General features: G+C 40.3%; 1 long non-coding RNA gene across 1 annotated transcript in view; it reads left to right on the forward strand.

The window, feature by feature from the left end:
* LOC138950318 (uncharacterized) overlaps nucleotides 1-9,349 on the forward strand; it is a 10,316-nt gene extending 967 nt beyond the window's left edge. Inside the window, exons 2-4 of the long non-coding RNA XR_011450606.1 lie at nucleotides 7,947-8,042; nucleotides 8,678-8,794; nucleotides 9,211-9,349. This is a non-coding gene — a long non-coding RNA (uncharacterized lncRNA). The remainder of the gene's footprint in view (nucleotides 1-7,946; nucleotides 8,043-8,677; nucleotides 8,795-9,210) is intronic.
* Nucleotides 9,350-9,594: the final 245 nt, after the last annotated feature.

The following is a 9,594-nucleotide window of genomic DNA, read 5'->3' on the forward strand; positions in this document are numbered from 1 at the left end:
GCCTACCAGCCTGCCTTATTCGTGCAGACTCAGTGACAGTGCAGACCGCAGTGGTTCGATTGTTCTAGCCTAGCAGTAGCAGACGACATAAACCCCGCTCAGCAAATTAACATGTTGGGCAAATGTGAACGAAAAAACGATGGGGATATAATACGTGTAGGGTTCAGAGCATTCTTACCGTTCATATTTAGTATCAGACTCCCCGATGAGTGAAGATACAACACGAGATATATGCCACATTTATTTTGAAAATGTGCGAACCGTCGAGTCCTTCGTGGGGTAGTCAATTCAAGGGGAGTCACTCCGCACAGTCAATCCATCGACGCTCGACTGAAGGTTTCGAATCGCAAATAATGAAGAGCACAGTCCTTTCTCCGAGTTCAAATGAGGTCTCTCTGAAAGATCATCACTGTTCAGCTTTAACGCTACACTGGAATTTACCAACAGAAATTAAAATGCGTGTGACGAAAGCACGACACACTTGAGACACCGGCCCACACAAAAGTAGATCTTACTGTACACGACCGGACCACACAGTTATGCCTATTCAAATGCGCGTAGAAAAGTGTGCGTTTGGAATCTTCTTTTTTCTATGGCGGTACTGACAATATCGTTATTGAAACAATCCCAGTGCACTAAGGGATTTATAGAGCAAATCTCGAAAATAATTATTGAACTCAGCGCTATGCGCTTCGTTCAATAATGAATTTTCTCGATTTGCTCTATAAATCCCTTAGTGCACTGGGATGTCTCAATAACTTTAATAATAATAATAATTGTCAGTAAGTACTGGTGTCACATGACTGATGTGAACCAGTTGATTGGCTAATGGCGATGCCCTAAAACTGTTAGCGCACTCTTGGAGTGCGCTAACTTTTCCACAGAGCGTATTCTTCCGCCCTTTGCCTAAGCGAGACTGTGCTCTCATCCTCAGAATTAATTAATGACATGTAGCTTATATTCTCCACAATACCAAAATACTATAAATTCCTGCTTCTCAATTAAAGCAGAAGTGTTTTTTTTCTGACAGATTGCATGTGCCTGTGCCACAGTTGCCACTATCTAAAAATAGAACCCGCTGTGTCTATTTTTCAGTTTCGACTTGCGAAGAATCTTCTCATAATTATGCCGTAGCTTATTATCCACATTACCAAATGATGAGTTAGTATACAATTCCCAGCAGCTAACAGAAAACACAAGTGTTATTCCGATAACGTACCACTGAACTAGATCAGCATTTGGAATATATACGTAGCAGACTAGATTACACTGAAATACGACTGCATCAGTTCAGTAAATGAATGGTTTCCGAATTATTATTTCAAGGCAACAACAATCGGAATCGAAAACGTGTAGGGTTAAGAACGTTCTTACCATGTATAAAACTTATTACCAGCCTGCATCATGCGTGCAGACGAGCAATTGTTGTTTTTGAAATGAGACTGCAGTGCAGTGCCGTGGTTCGCTTGCCCTAGCCGCCCTAGCAGACGACATAAACCTCGCAGCAAATTAACATGTTGGGCAAATGTGAACAAGCAAACGATGGGGACATACTACGTGTAGGGTTCACAGCATTCTTACGGTTCATATATAATAGTACCAGTCTCCCCGATGAGTGAAGATACAACAGAAGAAACATACCACATTTACTTTGAAAATCCGAGTCTCAGCTAACCGTGGCCTTGGCCGGAGTCAATTCAAGGGGCAACACTCTGCACAGTCAATCTGTCGAAGCTCGATGAAGGTTTCGAATCGCAAATAATTAAGAGTACAGTCTTTTCTCCGAGTTTAAATGAGGTCTCTGTGAAAGGTCATCACTTTTTAGCTTAACGCTTCACTGGAATTTACCAACAGAAATTAAAACAAGAGTTTGCGTGTGACAAAAGCACGACACACTTGAGACAGCCCACACAAAAGTAGATCCAGTGACACAAACCTGACCACACAGTTACGCCTATCCAAATGCGCTTTGCAAAATGTGCGTTTTGAATCTTCTTTTTTCTCTGGCGGTACTGACAATATCGTTATTGAAACAATCCCAGTGCACTAAGGGATTTATAGAGCAAATCTCGAAAATAATTATTGAACTCAGCGCTATGCGCTTCGTTCAATAATGAATTTTCTCGATTTGCTCTATAAATCCCTTAGTGCACTGGGATGTCTCAATAACTTAAATAATAATAATAATAATAATAATAATAATAATAATAATAATTGTCAGTAAGTACTGGTGTCACATGACTGATGTGAACCAGTTGATTGGCTAATGGCGACGCGCTAAAACTGTTAGCGCACTCTTGGAGTGCGCTAACTTTTCCACGGAGCGTATTCTTCCGCCCTTTGCCTAAGCGAGACTGTGCTCTCATCCTCAGAATTAATTAATGACATGTAGCTTATATTCTCTACAATACCAAAATACCATAAATTTCCTGCTTCTCAATTAAAGCAGAAGTGGTTTTTTTCTGACAGATTGCATGTGCCTGTGCCACAGTTGCCACTGATCTAAAAATAGAACCCGCTGTGTCTATTTTTCAGTTTCGACTTGCTAAGAATCTTCTCATAATTATGCCGTAGCTTATTATCCACATTACCAAATGATGAGTTAGTATACAATTCCCAGCAGCTAAGAGAAAACACAAGTGTTATTCCGATAACGTACCACTGAACTAGATCAGCATTTGGAATATATACGTAGCAGACTAGATTACACTGAAATACGACTGCATCACTGCAGTGCCGTGGTTCGCTTGCCCTAGCAGACGACATAAACCTCGCAGCAAATTAACATGTTGGGCAAATGTGAACAAACAAACGATGGGGACATAATACGTGTAGGGTTCACAGCATTCTTACGGTTCATATATAATAGTACCAGTCTCCCCGATGAGTGAAGATACAACACGAGAAACATACCACATTTACTTTGAAAATCCGAGTCTGCTAACCGTGGCCTTGGCCGGAGTCAATTCAAGGGGCAACACTCTGCACAGTCAATCTGTCGAAGCTCGATGAAGGTTTCGAATCGCAAATAACTGAGAGCACAGTCCTTTCTCCGAGTTTAAATGAGGTCTCTATGAAAGATCATCACTTTTTAGCTTAACGCTACACTGGAATTTACCAACAGAAATTAAAACAAGAGTTTGCGTGTGACGAAAGCACGACACACTTGAGACAGCCCACACAAAAGTAGATCCAGTGACACAAACCTGACCACACAGTTACGCCTATCCAAATGCGCGTTGCAAAAAATGTGCGTTTTGAATCTTCTTTTTTCTCTGGCGGTACTGACAATATCGTTATTGAAACAATCCCAGTGCACTAAGGGATTTATAGAGCAAATCTCGAAAATAATTATTGAACTCAGCGCTATGCGCTTCGTTCAATAATGAATTTTCTCGATTTGCTCTATAAATCCCTTAGAGCACTGGGATGTCTCAATAACTTAAATTGTCAGTAAGTACTGGTGTCACATGACTGATGTGAACCAGTTGATTGGCTAATGGCGATGCGCTAAAACTGTTAGCGCACTCTTGGAGTGCGCTAACTTTTCCACAGAGCGTATTCTTCCGCCCTTTGCCTAAGCGAGACTGTACTCTCATCCTCAGAATTAATTAATAACATGTAGCTTATATTCTCCACAATACCAAAATACCATACATTTCCTGCTTCTCAATTAAAGCAGAAGTGGTTTTTTTCTGACAGATTGCATGTGCCTGTGCCACAGTTGCCACTGATCTAAAAATAGAACCCGCTGTGTCTAATTTTTCAGTTTCGACTTGCGAAGAATCTTCTCATAATTATGCCGTAGCTAATTATCCACATTACCAAATGATGAGTTAGTATACAATTCCCAGCAGCTAACAGAAAACACAAGTGTTATTCCGATAACGTACCACTACCAGCTAGATCAGGATTTGGAATACGTAGCAGACTAGATTACACTGAAATACGACTGCATCAGTTCAGTAAATGAATGGTTTCCGAATTATTATTTCAAGGCAAGAACAATCGGAATCGAAAACGTGTAGGGTTTAGAACGTCCGTACCATTATAAGACTTATTACCAGCCTGCCTCATGCGTGCAGACTCAGTCACAGTCAGTGCAACGTGACGAGCAATTTTTGTTTTTGGAATGCCGCAGTGGTTCTAGCAGACGACATAAACCCCGCTCAGCAAACTAACATGTTGGGCAAATGTGAACGAAAAAACGATGGGGATATAATACGTGTAGGGTTCAGAGCATTCTTACCGTTCATATTTAGTACCAGACTCCCCGATGAGTGAAGATACCACACGAGAAACATGCCACATTTATTTTGAAAATGTGCCTAACCGTCGACCTTTGGGGGTTAGCCAATTCAAGGGGAGTCACTCTGCACAGTCAATCCGTCGAAGCTCGACTTGAGGTTTCGAATCGCAAATAACTAAGAACACAGTCCTTTCTCCGAGTTCAAATGAGGTCTCTCTGAAAGATCATCACTGTTTAGCTTAACGCTACACTGGAATTTACCAACAGAAATTAAAACAAGAGTTTTGCGTGTGATGAAAGCACGACACACTTGAGACAGCCCACACAAAAGTAGATCCGTACTACGACCTGACCACACAGTTATGCCTATTCAAATGCGCGTAGCAAAATGTGCGTGTTGTATCTTCTTTTTTCTCTGGCGGTACCGACAATATCGTTATTGAAACAATCCCAGTGCACTAAGGGATTTATAGAGCAAATCTCGAAAATAATTATTGAACTCAGCGCTATGCGCTTCGTTCAATAATGAATTTTCTCGATTTGCTCTATAAATCCCTTAGTGCACTGGGATGTCTCAATAACTTAAATAATAATAATAATAATAATAATAATAATAATAATAATAATAATAATAATAATAATAATAATAATGATAATAATAATAATAATAATAATAATAATAATTGTCAGTAAGTACTGGTGTCACATGACTGATGTGAACCAGTTGATTGGCTAATGGCGATGCGCTAAAACTGTTAGCGCACTCTTGGAGTGCGCTAACTTTTCCACAGAGCGTATTCTTACGCCCTTTACCTAAGCAAGACTGTGCTCTCATCCTCAGAATTAATTACTGACATGTAGCTTATATTTTCCACAATACCAAATGACCATAAATTCCCTGCTTCTCAATTAAAGCAGAAGTGGGTTTTTTTCTGACAGATTGCATGTGCCTGTGCCACAGTGCGGCTGCCACTGATCTAAAAATACAAGCCGCTGTGTTTCATCTAATTCTCGCCGACTTGCATAGATTCTTCTCATCGTGTTAGTGGCATGTAGCTTATCATCCACATTACCAAATGATGAGTTAATATAAAATTCCCACCCGCTAGCAGAAAACACAAGTGTTATTCCGATAACGTACCAGCTAGACCAGTTTGGAAGACTGACTCGATCGACTCTGTCATACGTAGCCGCACTGACTACACTGAAATACGACTGCATCAGTTCAGTAAATGAATGGTTTCCGAATTATTATTTCAAGGCAAGAACAATCGTAATCGAAAACGTGTAGGGTTCAGAACGTTCTTACCATTATAAGACTTATTACCAGCGTGCCTCGTGCGTGCAGACTCAGTCAGTGCAGACTGCATGCAGTGGTTTGATTGCCCTTGCAGACGACATAAACCCCGCTCAGCAAATTAACATGTTGGGCAAATGTGAACGAAAAAACGATGGGGATATAATACGTGTAGGGTTCAGAGCATTCTTACCGTTCATATTTAGTATCAGACTCCCCGATGAGTGAAGATACAACACGAGAAATATGCCACATTTGTTTTGAAAATGTGCGAACCGTCGAGTCCCGCGGCTTCAAGTCAATTCAAGGGGAGTCACTCCGCACAGTCAATCCGTCGAAGCTCGACTGGAGGTTTCGAATCGCAAATAATGAAGAGCACAGCCCTTTCTCCGAGTTCAAATGAGGTCTCTCTGAAAGATCATCACTGTTCAGATTAACGCTACACTGGAATTTACCAACAGAAATTAAAATGCGTGTGACGAAAGCACGACACACTTGAGACACCCCACACAAAAGTAGATCTTTACTGTACACGACCTGACCACACAGTTATGCCTATTCAAATGCGCGTTGCAAAATGTGCGCTTGGAATCTTCTTTATTCTATGGCGGTACTGACAATATCGTTATTGAAACAATCCCAGTGCACTAAGGAATTTATAGAGCAAATCTCGAAAATAATTATTGAACTCAGCGCTATGCGCTTCGTTCAATAATGAATTTTCTCGATTTGCTCTATAAATCCCTTAGTGCACTGGGATGTCTCAATAACTTAAATAATAATAATAATAATAATAATAATAATAATAATAATACGAGAATTTATAACGCGCACATATCTCACAAGGCGACCCAAGGCGCACTCATACACATTCTTTCGCATCAACAACTCATGCACACTCATATACATTTAAGCATAAATTACATGAACGACAGAACCCTAACAAGCATGTGCTCTTTTGTAGCTTCAACCAGCTGCCTAACTTTGCGTTTTAGTGGGTCTCTGACGTCACATGGCTCATGGGAGAGAGTTTCAATGTGAAATTGATACAAATATTATTTTATAGTCTCTTATAACTTTGTTGATGCCTGTATTGCAGCAATAAGTGAGGTACCTGTCAAGAACATGTATTAGATTTCGTCAGTGTGTCAGCTTTTAAACACAAACTGGCGAGCACAGTTCATGGCCAGGACCCTGTTGTAGCACGTGCAATAAGTAAGTTTTTCCCTGGCTCTAAAAAAACCCCATACATATATGTTCTGTTTAGGCTACTCTTAAAATGTGATCACAGTTACCGAAAATAAGTTAATTAGTACAACGATTAAAATGTAAGAAATCGATCCAAAAATGATTTCATCTTATTTGTTATCATTTCCTAATTCCAAAAACATATAGATATGATATTTTGTATTAAAAACAAGCTCAGAAAGTTTTTAAAAAAATATAGAAAAGCGCACTTTCCTGCTTAGCGCGATACGCTACCGCGCAATTCTGGTTTGTCAATTTCACTTCGTTTTGCACGTGAAAAGTGAGCGAATTCCTTGTCGCGGGGATTGACGGAGCTGTGTCTTAGTAAAAAAAAAAATGCAGTGCGTTTAGTTCTATTCCGTGAGTTCGACAGCTTGACTAAATAATTAATGTAGTAATTTAGCTTTGGGCGACTTGTTTCTCTCCAGGAAAAGTCCCCAGAACTCATATGTCCACATATTTATCATGGTGAAATGCAACCTTCTTCTTCTTTTTCTTCTTCGTTCATGGGCTTAGACTCCCACGCTCACTCATGTTTTTAGCACGAGTGGATTTGTACATGTATGACCGTTTTTACCCCGCCATTCAGGCAGCCTACGCCGATTTCGGGGGAGGCATGTTGGTTTTTGTGTGTGTTTCCATAACCCACCGAACTCCGACATGGATTACAGGATCTTTTCCGTGCGCACTTGGTCTTGTGCTTGCGTGTACACATGAAGGGGGTTAAGTCACTAGCAGGTCTGCACATACGTTGACCTGGGAGATCGGAAAAATATCCACTCTTAACCCACCAGGCGGCAGCGACCGGGATTCGAACTCACGATCTCCCGATTAGGAGGCCGACGTCTTAAATTACCACTGCGCCACTTCGCCCGTCAGAAATGCAACCGTCTGCCAAACATTTTTTTCTCTCCATGTTTATGTAAAATGAAAATGGACATTAAAGTCGACTTATCTTATCTTATTTTATCTTAATTCTAGACCAACCCGCATAGTCCGTTTGCAAATTCTGAAAATACAAGTTTTAATTAAATAATCGATCTCTGTTTTTTTAGCTTTTATTTTTAAAGATTGTATACAATCTATTTACCGGTCCCTAACTTTTCTTGGTGAATATATATGTGTGTGTTGATCGCTGTACATGTCTTGCAGCAATATGTGCTCCTGGGTGCCAAAATGGTGGAACATGTGTTAGCCCGGGCAAATGTGACTGTACTGCCGGCTACTCTGGATTCAGATGCAACAACGGTAAATGACCCTGTTTGATTTAATTAGCTAGTTAGTTAGGCAATTCAATCGTTAGTAAAGGGAGTTGATTTGACTTTTTGGGTTGTTGGTTAGTATGTCAGTCAATCAATCAATCAGTCTGTCAGTAAGTCAGTCTGCCTTTCTATTTTGTTTGGTTGTTTGTTTGTTTGTTTATTTTGTTTATTTGTTAAATGATAACATATGATGTAAGTTTGACAGTCTATAATAGACGATGTTCGAAAATAACTCTGTCGGGTTTTTATGGGTTGTGAAAGAGTGAATACTCTTTCTTTTATTGAGGCAAACTTTCCACACGTGCTCCTTGTTTACGTGTTTCATGGCTGTTCGCCGACGAGTGCAGGTGCCGCTTTTGGTATCAGCCAATCGAGTTTAACTCTTGCCTATCAAAAACTAGTTTCACATACACACTTGCTATCTTGTAAAGCAAGCGGCTAGCCGCTGTCAATTCTCGTCAGTATGAAACGTGCGTCAGCAAAACGAGAGAAAAAAAAACAACTCGCGCTGTACAGCAAGCAGCTAGACTGTTGAGTTTTAATATGTGTCTAAGCTGAACAAAACCTGTAAAATCCTGAAAAGATCTTCAAACGTCCAACATGACATTGACTGTGTTGCAGCCCTGTGTAGCCACGAAAGGCCGTGTTATCCAGGAACGTGTCAGCCAGGTGGCGGTTGTGACTGTCTCAGCGGATTCACGTCTCCATCGTCAAATCAACAAGACTACTGTCTCAAAAGTATGTCATGATTATTAACAATGTTGGTAGTATAAGTAGTAGTAGTAGTAGTGGTGATGGTGGTAGTAGTAGTAGTAGTAGTAGTAGTAGTAGTAGTAGTAGTAGTAGTAGTAGTAGTAGTAATAGTAGTAGTAGTAGTAGTAGTAGTAGTAGTAGTAAAAGTAGTAGTAGTAGTAGTAGTAGAAGTAGTAGAAGTAGTAGTAGTAGTAGTAGTAGTAGTGATGTTGCACACACACACACACACACACACACACACACACACACACACGCACGCACGCACACACACACACCCACACCCACACACACACACACACACATACATACATACACACACACACCATCATCTTTGTCTCGATTCCCGGTCTATCTGAAAACTTTTGGTCATAACTTGACAAAATGTACTGTTTTTTCTACAGTCGAGGAAAGCAAATACTTTCAGCCAGAAATACACGAGATGCAAGTGCGGCTTTCTTACTGGGCGAATTACAAGAACTCGCCATTAAAACTTCATGAGTTCCTCGCCGATTCTACAGGGCTGGACACCGGTACTGGTGGTCCAGACTTCATCTGGACAAATCGCGGGTCTGTTGACAACATAACTGATCGATTTCAGGCCAGAGATGGCATTCAAGTTTTGTCCAAAAGCGTTTTTTTAATTTTGTTCTCAGCATTTTTAGGTACTTTAAACAAACATAGAATCATTGCGCGGTGTAATTTTGCCATCGTCATTCTCGTTGTTGAAATAAAATGATAATTTTCAAAGTTTTATTTTTATTTTTTATGAACAGTTGACACCCTTT

This window comes from Littorina saxatilis, linkage group LG16 (assembly GCF_037325665.1).
Source record: "Littorina saxatilis isolate snail1 linkage group LG16, US_GU_Lsax_2.0, whole genome shotgun sequence".
NCBI lineage: Eukaryota > Metazoa > Mollusca > Gastropoda > Littorinimorpha > Littorinidae > Littorina > Littorina saxatilis.